This window comes from Apostichopus japonicus, chromosome 16 (genome assembly GCF_037975245.1).
Source record: "Apostichopus japonicus isolate 1M-3 chromosome 16, ASM3797524v1, whole genome shotgun sequence".
Lineage (NCBI taxonomy): Eukaryota > Metazoa > Echinodermata > Holothuroidea > Aspidochirotida > Stichopodidae > Apostichopus > Apostichopus japonicus.
In genome coordinates this window covers 692,152-703,320 of record NC_092576.1, presented here as the reverse complement: position 1 = coordinate 703,320, position 11,169 = coordinate 692,152, and the positions used below count along the sequence as shown (strand labels likewise).

General features: G+C 39.1%; 2 long non-coding RNA genes across 2 annotated transcripts; one reads left to right on the top strand and one right to left on the bottom strand.

Annotated features, from left to right (window-relative positions):
• The first annotated feature begins 844 nt into the window (after positions 1-844).
• LOC139983355 (uncharacterized) lies at positions 845-2,782 on the top strand. The gene is made up of 3 exons (XR_011798623.1): positions 845-1,072; positions 1,679-1,903; positions 2,420-2,782. It is a non-coding gene; the product is annotated as an uncharacterized lncRNA (long non-coding RNA).
• Positions 2,783-2,931: 149 nt separating this feature from the next.
• On the bottom strand, positions 2,932-7,757 carry LOC139983360 (uncharacterized). The gene is made up of 3 exons (XR_011798628.1): positions 6,812-7,757; positions 5,832-6,063; positions 2,932-5,236 (listed from the first exon to the last, which is right to left on the bottom strand). It is a non-coding gene; the product is annotated as an uncharacterized lncRNA (long non-coding RNA).
• Positions 7,758-11,169: the final 3,412 nt, after the last annotated feature.

Sequence of the window (11,169 nt, the reverse complement as noted above, 5' to 3'; positions counted from 1 at the left end):
AATGATTTAATGGTCAGTTTAATTGGTCAAGCACTCTTTGGACCGGGCAAGACGCATTATGGTACTCTTTTACAATGTCCTTAGAGTTAATGTCACCCATTGGTTAGGTGGTCCAAGGCGTGCTGCATGGATTAGGGCCCAAAGCTTTTTCGTGGTCCCGTTACACTCATTGAAGAAGTAATGATTTCATGGTCATTTAAATTGGTCAAGCACTCTTTGGACCGGGCAAGACGCATTATGTTACCCTTCTACAAGGTCCTCAGACTTCCCATGACCCATTGGTTGGGCGGTCCAAGGCGTGCTGGATTTGATTAGGGCCCAAATGTTTTTATTTCAGTTCCCGTTACATTTATTTAAAAAAATGTTGATTTAATGGTCATTTTAATTGGTCAAGCCTTCTTTGGACCGGGCAAGACGCATTATGGTATCCTTCTACAATGTGTTAAGAATTCATATGACCCATTGGTAAGGTGGTCCAAGGCGTGCTAGTCTTGATTAGGGCCTAAAGTAATTTTTTTACATTAATTTAAGAGCTGATGAAGTACTGGTCATTTTAGTTGGTCAAAAACTATTTGGACCGGGCAAGATGCATTATGGTACCCTTCTACATAGTTATTAGAGTTCATATGACCCATGGGCCATAGATAAACCTCTTTCCACGACCATATGTTGAACATCTTGTAAGAAAGCTTTTGTCTTGCCAGAGGTGTTACGTCGATACCATTGTCGAATACGTAACTGAATCGGTAGCAGTTACTCATTCTCGAATGTCGAACGAGGAACGGGGAATAAGTATCTAACTTCACACCGGTCAGTTTCTATACACGCACTGTAGTACGCATATATACACAGCACAGCATACATAGCATAGCTTATACATATCGCGAAATGCTTGCCGGTGGCTTTGACACACAGTATTTAGATAGCAATTGATAGCAAAGAAGGCAGGGTAATGGAGGACATGGTCGACAATCGTGGGAAGTTTTTCCCTACATGTTCGAACCGGAGACCAGCGAAGAGGAGGGGGATCGGACAGCGATGTCGAAATTGATCGTCTTGACGGAACGCAATGGTAACGTTACGCCTAGCGTACTATACTGTAGATAGTTGTATTAGCATGGTGACAACTAGTTAGGCCTAGGCTAGAACTGATAAATGTTTCCTAACTTTGCTCATACTCTTAGCTAGCCAATTTGTTGATGGGGCATCAAAATTAACATGAGAGTGGGGTCGAGTTAAGTTAAGGAAGTTACTATTTTCCTTAAAAGTTGTGGCAGCACATGCCCCAGGAACTTTTCACACAGACATATTTCATTTGGTTAGTAGATTGAAGGAGCCAACTGGAAGAGTGCACCATAAATTCAGGGGTGGTCTATTATTAATTTCCTAGCATTTGTAGTGGCAAATTAGTGAAGTTACCACAATTCAGGGAAAGAGTTGGGGGGGGGGGGGGAGAAGGTGGCACCTCACACCAGCTTTTCGTCTTAAGCTAATTTCATAACCAGATTTTCTCAATCAAGGGAATGGATTCAGAAGTGGGAAATAGAGTTGGAAACGAGGCAACATCGGCCTGTTTTTTTTTCTATTGTGACATGTTAGTATGCCCCAATAATTGAGGCCGTTATGGAGTCATTGAAAATTGGCTCTTTAGCATTTGAACTGGTTGCATTGTTTACAGGTGTCATTGTGGCCAGTGTGCAGCTGTGATGCCTACAGCAAGGGAGTGTAGATGCTGCAGGGAAATAGAAAAAGTAAGGAATGTGATGGATGAAGAAGGTGCTGCATGCATCACCTTAAACCCAGGTTTTGAAGCTGTGTGCCTGAACCCATGGGTGCAACAGACAGCCTACTACGTGTACCTTCAACAGTATGGTGGCCATGCACAGGAAAATAGCATCCATGAGTAAGTAGAGAATACATTATATTTGTTGTATACCTTTATTCATTGCTCTGACCTGCTGTTGAATGATGTAACAATACAGGTGTGCTTGTATCCATAGTTTAGTTTTGTGGTGAAGGGAATTACAATAAGATATAGATTAGATCAAGAAAATGTGTGCACCATGTTCAAAACCTGCTTCTGATTAGGACATTTTGTGCAAAAAAAAAAAAACTGGTGCAATGTCCTTGAGGTTAACCCTTTTCATGCTGACTGACATAGTAGTCATTTACACTGAGCCACGGAACCAAATGCCACACAAAAAATGTCCACCATACTTGAGCATTATCCATTTACAAATTTTAGTCACCGAGGTTCAATGATCAGTTTGTGTAGATTGCATAGCTAGGCCTAAAACTTTAGGGGAAGCAGATTTAGGGGCCAATCAAAATTCTGGAAATCATATGGAGATTTATTTTAAAGTTGAAGCCCCTTGTGTCTTCATCTTTCATAGCTTGTTTTCATATGATTATTTTACAGGAAATACAGACACACAGCATACAGACAACTTGTACGGATGTGCTGGCAGTTTTTAGGGAAGGAGGTTTGTGTTGTTCTCCCATCCTGTGCAGTAAGGAGGATTCGAGCAGCTTTTCCATCTGAACAGTATGAAGGGTTTAAATTACCAAGACAGTGAGAATGTGGACTTTGTATTCCAAGTCAAACTATCATTTCTGCAAAGTTTCATGAAACTGGGTTCAGTCCTGTCTGTTTTGTGGCTGAATGGTGAACATTTTGGAATTCCAGGATACATTTTTCTGGTTCATGGTATTAACTACAATCTTGGATGAAATTTTACATTTTCAAGTTTGGGAAGTACATAACAGTAATAAATAATAAAAACTCAAGTTAATTTTTTGTATGTATTCTCTCTTGTAACAAAAGCTGTAACTTCTAGTAGCCTGCCAACAAAATCTGGATGATTGAAATCTCAAATATACTAGGTTAAAATAGAAGAACAGTTTGAATAAAGTAGCCTAAACCACTATGTCAATGGGATCTGGAGAGCTTAGGCTTTCATTTTAATAAAAGTGTAGTGAAAATCAATCTGAAATTGTTCATAAATCCATGGAATATCAAGGTTACTTTTTCATAAATGGGACAAAAATATAACATTTTATCCCATGCAGGGAACAAACAGCAAATTTCTGTCAATACATTTCGAGAAAAACAAAAAATTGGCAACATGTTTGAAACACCAAATATTAAGTCCGCATGAAATTGATTTTTATGAAGTCTAAGCTCTCTAGAGAGGAATACTTGTCATTGGAACTTTTGTTTATATAATGTTATCATTTAGTTAGTTACAATGGAAACCAGATGTAAGTAAAACTTTAATGTAAGACTTTAGCAACTTCCCTAAAGGCTGGTAGCAACTAAGGTTGGGCGATATTTGCTTTTTAATGTCACGATAAATAGTTCAAAAATTATCGCGATATTTCGATAATTACGATAATTTTTTCTTGTTGTTTTTAGTGTGTTCGCGAACACACTAAAAACAACTGCCGATTTCCCACCGGTGTTTTCGCGCAGCAAACACACCGAGCATAATGGCGTGGGGTTCAAGGCCCGCCTTAGAGCCCCGTTGGGTTCAAGGGGTGGAACCCCTTGTGGGGGTCCAGGGGCGAAGGCCCCCGGAAAAGTTAAGTATTTTTTCGTGTCTGGCGATCAAAAAATTCGCAATTGAGGATTCAAAATACTGACTAACTTTATGAATTTAAATTGTCACGAAACTGATGAAAGTTTTAAAATGACAAGTTAGAGTAGCTATATTATGTGATAAAATGAAAAGAGAATTAATATGTCTTACAATCTTTATAAAGTTTAACTTACAAAACTGTCGATATTATGAAACAAACTACGTTCGGCAAAGCCCCGTTTCTAGACTGCCTAAGTTTACAACTGTTTAACCGTACTTAAATATCACGGTAGGCTACAATGTGCTTCAAATTTTCTCAGGTACCTTGCAAAACAATCCCCCTGTCTAACACCTGTTTGTTAACATTTTTGGCACGGTTCCAAAAAACTTTTCATGGAGTAAACTTTTTTGGCTCCACTCTAGAATTAATTAGGTCAGTCAGTAAAGGATCCGTAAAGTTATGCGAAATATTATCTTAGACGTTCAAGGAAAGTAGGTAAATATCCCCGTAACATTAAGGTAAGTAAAACACACCTCAAGCCAACCGACTCCTCCGCATGAACAAAACAATCTTTTCCCCATGATACACGAGGCACAGTCTATACCATACAGACATAGCACGATATCAAGGCCCAGTATACAGTATGGCCATCTTTATGAAAGTAAACCTTGTAATTCCATGTTTTGTGCCACTAGGCATGATTAACTTAATGCTAAATATTGTTTCCATGTCCTTGTAGAAATCGTCAACTTCGCAAAACACAATTAGTTGTGTTTTTGTTGTTACGTGAGATCCGTAACCGACGAAGTGGTTAGGCTATTTACTATACACTTAACTATGGTAGGATATTATTATTATTTTTTTTTTTTGGAAATTCTAGAAAATACTTTCTTTCCCCCGCTTTATACCAGATGTGGTCTTCTGGTTTATTCATAAATGGGTGTACTAGAGCCTTATTTACATGACACTTGTTGCATTTAGCACGATATGCCAGTTTCGCGTGAATATTTCGAAAGTATTTTGCTCGATCTTTCGTAAAATTAGAAAGGTGTACCAACTTACTTTTCGTACACAATTGGTAATTTCTCTACTGATTTTCAGAGTTTTGTTCTCTATACAGTCAATGTTGTAAAGAACGGGTTTTTACGAAGTTCAAAAGTCAGTAAATGAAGTTGATTAAATATTTCTTTTCAACTTTCTTAACCATGGAATGCTAGAATAACATTATTTACACATAAAACGGAGAATTTTTTTTCTACATCTATTTCAATTTTTTTCACAAGAAATTATCGTCATTTGTTCAATCCTCAAAAAATATCGCCTTAAAAAAAAATTATCGCGATAATAATAATTTTCGATATATCGCCAATTAACACTGCTCTGCAGCTGTGCCAAAACATCATGTGAACAGACAATTCACAGAGTCGATTGCTCCCCACTACAATGAAACAAAATTAGACATTGGGAGGCCATCAACCACTTCAGCAAAGCTTTTGAAATCTGCTTCAGTGTTGTTTCATGGCATCCTCATTGTTTGGATGAGCATAGGAGCTTGCAAGTGGTGGTTGCTCTTTTCTGACAGGAACAGGACACTCCTCTCCCAGAGTTCCACTTCTGCAGAAGTTGTGCAAGCAGTCAAAAATTTCCCATACGTAATCTGTAGAAAAGTATAGATATGAAGAATCATATAATAATAGTTCATAAAAACATACCATTTAGATAGAGGCATTCCAATCACTCCATTTCTTGTGCCTGAACAATTCCAATATATTTTTACTGATTACAACAAAAACCCTAATATTTTGTTTGTGCACCTAATATTATGGATCATGTAATCTTCAGCAGGATGTGTGGTCATTTTCTCAGTAGCTTAACCACTGTTTATGTAGTAAAGTAAACATGTGGACAGAGTAACATCCTGTCCCATCCCCTTGTAATCTATGGTAAAAGAGTGTATAGGATGCAAATTTCACCATTTGTATTCAGTAGCAGATATCCAGCCAAGTGAAGATATAATATACTCTGTTAAATCCAACTAATTGTTTGTGCCTTTATTTCTTGTTCACATACCGCTGTGACAACTCTACCAGATACAGCATGTATACGCTAAATGAAGTAAAGACTGATGGCCTCACCACACATTCCAGACTGCCCCACAGTGTTGGTGTCAAAATTAATAATGATCCTCTTTCCAGAAAGTGATAGCACCAATTGATTTGCCAGACTAATCTACTATCAATCTTGAAAATTACCTTGAAGGGTCATCTTTGTCATGTTCAGATTCATCAGATGAGTGAACTGATGGAGTGTAGTCCGGACTACCTGGCGGTTTTTCGGTGTATCCCTATGAGGATGCCATATCATCGCCACTGTGAGATGGCCCTGGTTGCATTGATGGTGTTCTTGTCTCTGTTGGTCCAGTCAGCAACTTCAATGGTGGTAGGGGGACCAGTGAACACTGGACTTCTACATGTGTTACATTCACTGAAAATTAGAATAAACGCTTATTATACCACACACATACAGTAGGCTGCTCATGGACAGGGGTCAGCTGCCTAGATGGTTCTCTTATCTTTTCTCAAGGAGAGCATATCCTCCTTCTTTATGTGACTGCAAAAATATGGGCCACTCACACCATGAGCACTGCAAATGACAAACAGCTTGGTTCATATAGTATAGCTACAATCTCCCTTCTCTCAGTAACTATAGATGTAGTCTATATATTTTCCTGTGAACCCATCAGGTATAGCCTCCTCAACCACTCTTGTCAGACAGGCGGATATGATGGATTAAATACAATGTATGTTATCCCCTAGTCAGCCTGCCCCGATGTGCAGTTTTAATTGCTATTTTGCTTTCAACAAGTACTGTTTCTAACATTTTGGCCCCTGTACTCACTTCTGCTATAGGATACTCTATAGATGTATGAAAGTTTTCCATTCTTCCTTGTATTACCCTAGCTTACACTTCTCCACCACATTTCCACCCCCCCCCCCCCACCCATCACTCTATTCATGCCTATTTATGGGGACCTTTTGGGCATAATACTGCTGCCTCCTTTTTGTCTGGTAGCTTGCCCCCATATACATGCCTCGATGTTTTACTGGTGGAGATTCCTTGTATCCCGTTCAAAGCTGACTACTTAAATCTTTAATGCCTGTCACCACCCTCCCCTTCCCCATTTCCCAACTGTTTTTCGGTATTTACAAGCACATGTATAAGATCATGCTACCTTTAGATGGAGATGTACATTCTGCAGAATCCTGCCTTTGTATTTTCACTGCAGTTGGTTGAGGAACAGCTTCTAGATTAATCTAAGTAGTGAAAATTGGAAAAGAAAATAACAAGGAAGTTATGAAAGTTCATTTAAGAAAAGCAGTTTGATTTTTTTGAAAGCATGTGCACCTGTCACAAGCGTTTCCTCTTGTAACAAAACTGCAGCCCTACCACCAAAATGGCAAAATATAAGGATGTCATTTACTGGTAACATTTGAGCCATGACTGAGTATGAAGATAGGTGGGAGCACATTATTGGGCAAAATGACATGTAAACATCTGATGCTTGTCATTCTGGATTCTTCATGATGTACCACTGATCAAATGAGCCCTAGCCTACGCCTAACTTTATCGTCGCCATACCTAATTTAGGGCCTAACTAACTGATCGAAATTATCAGAATTAGCCTACTGTAAGTTAGTAATAATACTAAGTTAGTCCTTGTAGTAGGCCTAGGCCAGAAAATACACCTACTCTTTTCCGATCCAGCTTCGCAATTACTGGTCTACTTGTTTCTATATCTCCGAGAGATTTGACGATACTTTCTCCAAATAGAGAAGGAACGGCATTGTCTTGTAGACGGGGAGCTGTTGGTGTTCCAAGTCCAAGTTGCGCGGATAGGCGATAGGAAACGAAACTTTAACTAGTTAAGTGCGCACTGCACACATAAGAATTCGCTCGAAGGTCCAAGCCAATCTTTACTTTGGCAGCTAGGCTGGCTGAGTGTACTGGTACTAAGCTATCGCTGTATACAGTGTTTGACGAACACGAAACTTTCTTGTACTGCTGTGCACCCATTCTCATATGATATTTTGTTTACTGTCCGTGACGTATTGTTTACGGCTTTGATCTTGGTTAGCATATTATGCCTACTTAGTTTTGGTAACATTGGCGGTTCCCCCCGTGACGTCTTTATCTTACGGAATTAGCTTGGTTATTAACTTAATTAACAAGGACGTAGGAACCGGGGGGCTGGGGGGGGCGCCAGCCCCCCAGTGAAAAATATGGGGGTGGGGGCGGAAGTATCATTCCACCCCCCGCTCCGCGAGTCAGAAAACCCCTTTTTCATTTCCAATTGAGAAAAAAATCTCATTTGGAGCACCAAATTGCATCTATAAGGCCAGGTAAAAATGCAAAATTATTTACAAAATGGATTGGGTGTTGAAGTGTGCTATATTGCACCAAATTGCATCTGAGGCCACCTGGAAATGCAAAAAAATTCCAAAGGGGAGGGGGACACCCCCTCCCCTTAGACCCCTCCCCCAGGCCGGCCATCAGTCTTCAGCCCTCCACTCAAAAGTACCTTCCTACGCCACTGTTAATTAAAACAGCAAAGAAACAATCGTGGAACTCAAAATTTGGAGTATAGGGTTTTGATATGTAGCTTCTCAATTTGTGCAAGTTTGAAGGAAATCTATTACGTGTCACTTGACCTTTAAGGTTCACATCTTTTCTTATACTTGAATAAAAGGCGGCATGTTAAAAAAGACATACACAAATTTTAAAAATATAATAAAAAAATTACCAGAGGTCGGAGGCAATCGATATGACATTGAAAAACTGAGCTTTGTCTTTATTATTTAAATATAGAATTTTAAGCCAGTCGGGCAAAGTTTACATTGGCGCAAAATACCGCTCCACAATATAACGTCATAAAAATCGATAAAAATACTGTTTGTGATAGAATTGGACTAGCTGGATCCATTGATGCAATGATCACGACGATCAAATGCATTATTGTAGGGATTGAGAGGAGAATTAAAGGGTAGATAATTATGATATCATTCCGAGTCTATATATACAGCTAGGGGAGGCCAGTGGCGTAGCCAGAGGGAGCCAGGTTTTTTTCTTCTTCAAATTTGCTTTGTGCTACAGTCTTGCCCCCCCCCCCCCCAAATGAGATCCAGTGATGTATTCAAAATTATACTTCTTTTAACATTTTTTCGAGTTCTGATCACAAGTATTCATACCTCAGGGCTCATGTTCATACTTCATGTAAGGTCAGAACTTGGTAATCAGACCTAGATATTATACATTTTGGGCCTTCATCATACCCACATACGGAGACCGTTGATCAATATCGTCCTACAGAATAAGCGCCAATAATTTGGCCAGTTGTATAACCGTTACACACTAACGCTAGCAACCCATGTTTATTTTCAGCGACCAATGATGCCACTTGTGGAGAATTTTCACTGCACGTATAGGTTCTATAGGCCTAGTGAAACTTGTTTCTGTGGGAATCTGGGCATGTTGTGAATTAGAGTAGCTAATTTATTCACTGTATCCTTTTCATATTGTGCGGAATTATGCAGAAACCACGACGACTGTCTCCGCAATAGAGGTAAATTAAGTGAAAGTGTGTTATGTTCCACTGAACCATTAGATGTGTATTTGTGCAGACGAGGTGCCCGTTAATACATATATTTCTTGGTAATTCCTACCATCAACCCCTCTTAAGAAAAATCTTGCCCCCCCCCCTAATAATTGAATGTTGGCTACGCCACAGTGGGAGGCCACGTTGACTTATAACTTACTCACTATTGTTTATAGTCTTGCCCGATTTAAAATGTCCCGTGATTAAAATGGCATGCAAATGTGGCCAAGGAACAAATAAATATTAGTCGAGGGCGCTCTTGTTAGCTTACATTCAGAGCCGTATATAGAGAGAGTTTGGCCAACCATGTAACCGATTTGGATTGGTCGAGAGGGAAAACGCCCACACAGGGTGGTAAAATAGGTCCACTTGAAAACTTTATAGCAGACGACACGCATACTCACAGTGTATAGACTATCGTTTGTGTACACGAAAAAAGTACGAAATTATGAAAGAAATGGTGCTGGGGATGCTGCAATCGGTCAGAACATGGATATTGTTGTTTGATTATCCGACTGACCATAAAAGAAGAGGAATTTTTGGAAGTAGAAAGAACAAGATGGAAATCTAATGAAAAAAAGTCTGTGTAGCCTAGGCCCATACTAGCCATAGGCCCTAGTGTAATACGAGTAATGTACAAGCAATGCGAGAATTTTACGTTCAGACTGGTTTCTGTAATTACATGCATGGCTATTCTCTCTCGTTTTACGATCCACAAATTCGATTTCATTATGCCAGCTCTCCTAATCATAGGCATGGCAGTTTCAGTCGCACATATAGTTATCCTAATTCCTAGTTATTGTATGCCTAGGATATGCCTAGCCTAAAAAAGTATCACTTTTAGTTTAATGTAAAAGGGTGGGCTAACCTCTAGGCATCACGTAAAGCCCTAATCCTTAGTTAAGCCCGAAGCATAAGTTAAGCCTGGGCTTAGTTAGACCTGGACCATTCTTGCTATTACTACAACTGTTATAGCACATTACATGATATGGCACAGTATAAGGCCCAATTAAACTAGGTCTATGGAAAACAAAGTAGCCTAGGCCTTAACTAGTTAGGCTAGGTCTATACTCATTGGCAACTTGTGGGTTGTGTACACATACAGGCCTAATTATATAGACCCTTTTAGTATGCCATAAACAAGTGCCCAAATGGTTAAATGATCTTGGTTTGTGTTAATTGTCAGCATTGGCCTAGCCTTTTTAGGCTAACATGAATTCAGCCTAATTTTTTCTTCTTCAAAAGTATAGCCTAGGCCTTGGTTTAATTTGGATGCAGTCAACTATCATTTATCAAAGTTGCATCAATACCTCCTTATTCCCTTAATTGACACCCACATTGACGATTGAAGTTAAAAAAAATCTTTTTAAATTATCTTTAGACAGTAAATTTTAACTCCCTGAATTTCAGGACTTTTTTTACAAATCAAAGGTGACATGTGCTCTGAAGAAAAACTCCTAACATAAAAAGCCACAGTTAGCAGACTGTGATAAAGACAAACCTGGTGAGTGACTACTAGACTGAAATCCAGTTCCTGCAACCACAGCAATAAAGTCTTTGTTTTAATCAATGCACTTGTGTGTTTGAAACTTTCAAATGGACACTCAATGGCAGTTGGTTAAGATATAAGGTTTTACCTTCATCATGGAGAGTTGAAGGGAATCTGCCTCATCATCTGAATGATGGACTCAAGGATAGCAACAAATCATGATTGGATAATGATTTTGAGCAAGTAAATATCTGGCAATTTGAAAGTTTGTATTATTTTTTTACATATTATTTAAGCTGTTTAGCTCACACACAAGCAAATGATCAAGTGACAACAACCGATGCAGTATATTTAAAGGTATTGAAGACTTGCCCTAAACCGCATGCCGCGCTCTGAAAAAGTTTACTTTCCGTTGCTTGCAAGTGAAGTTTTTTTTGTGTCGCTACAA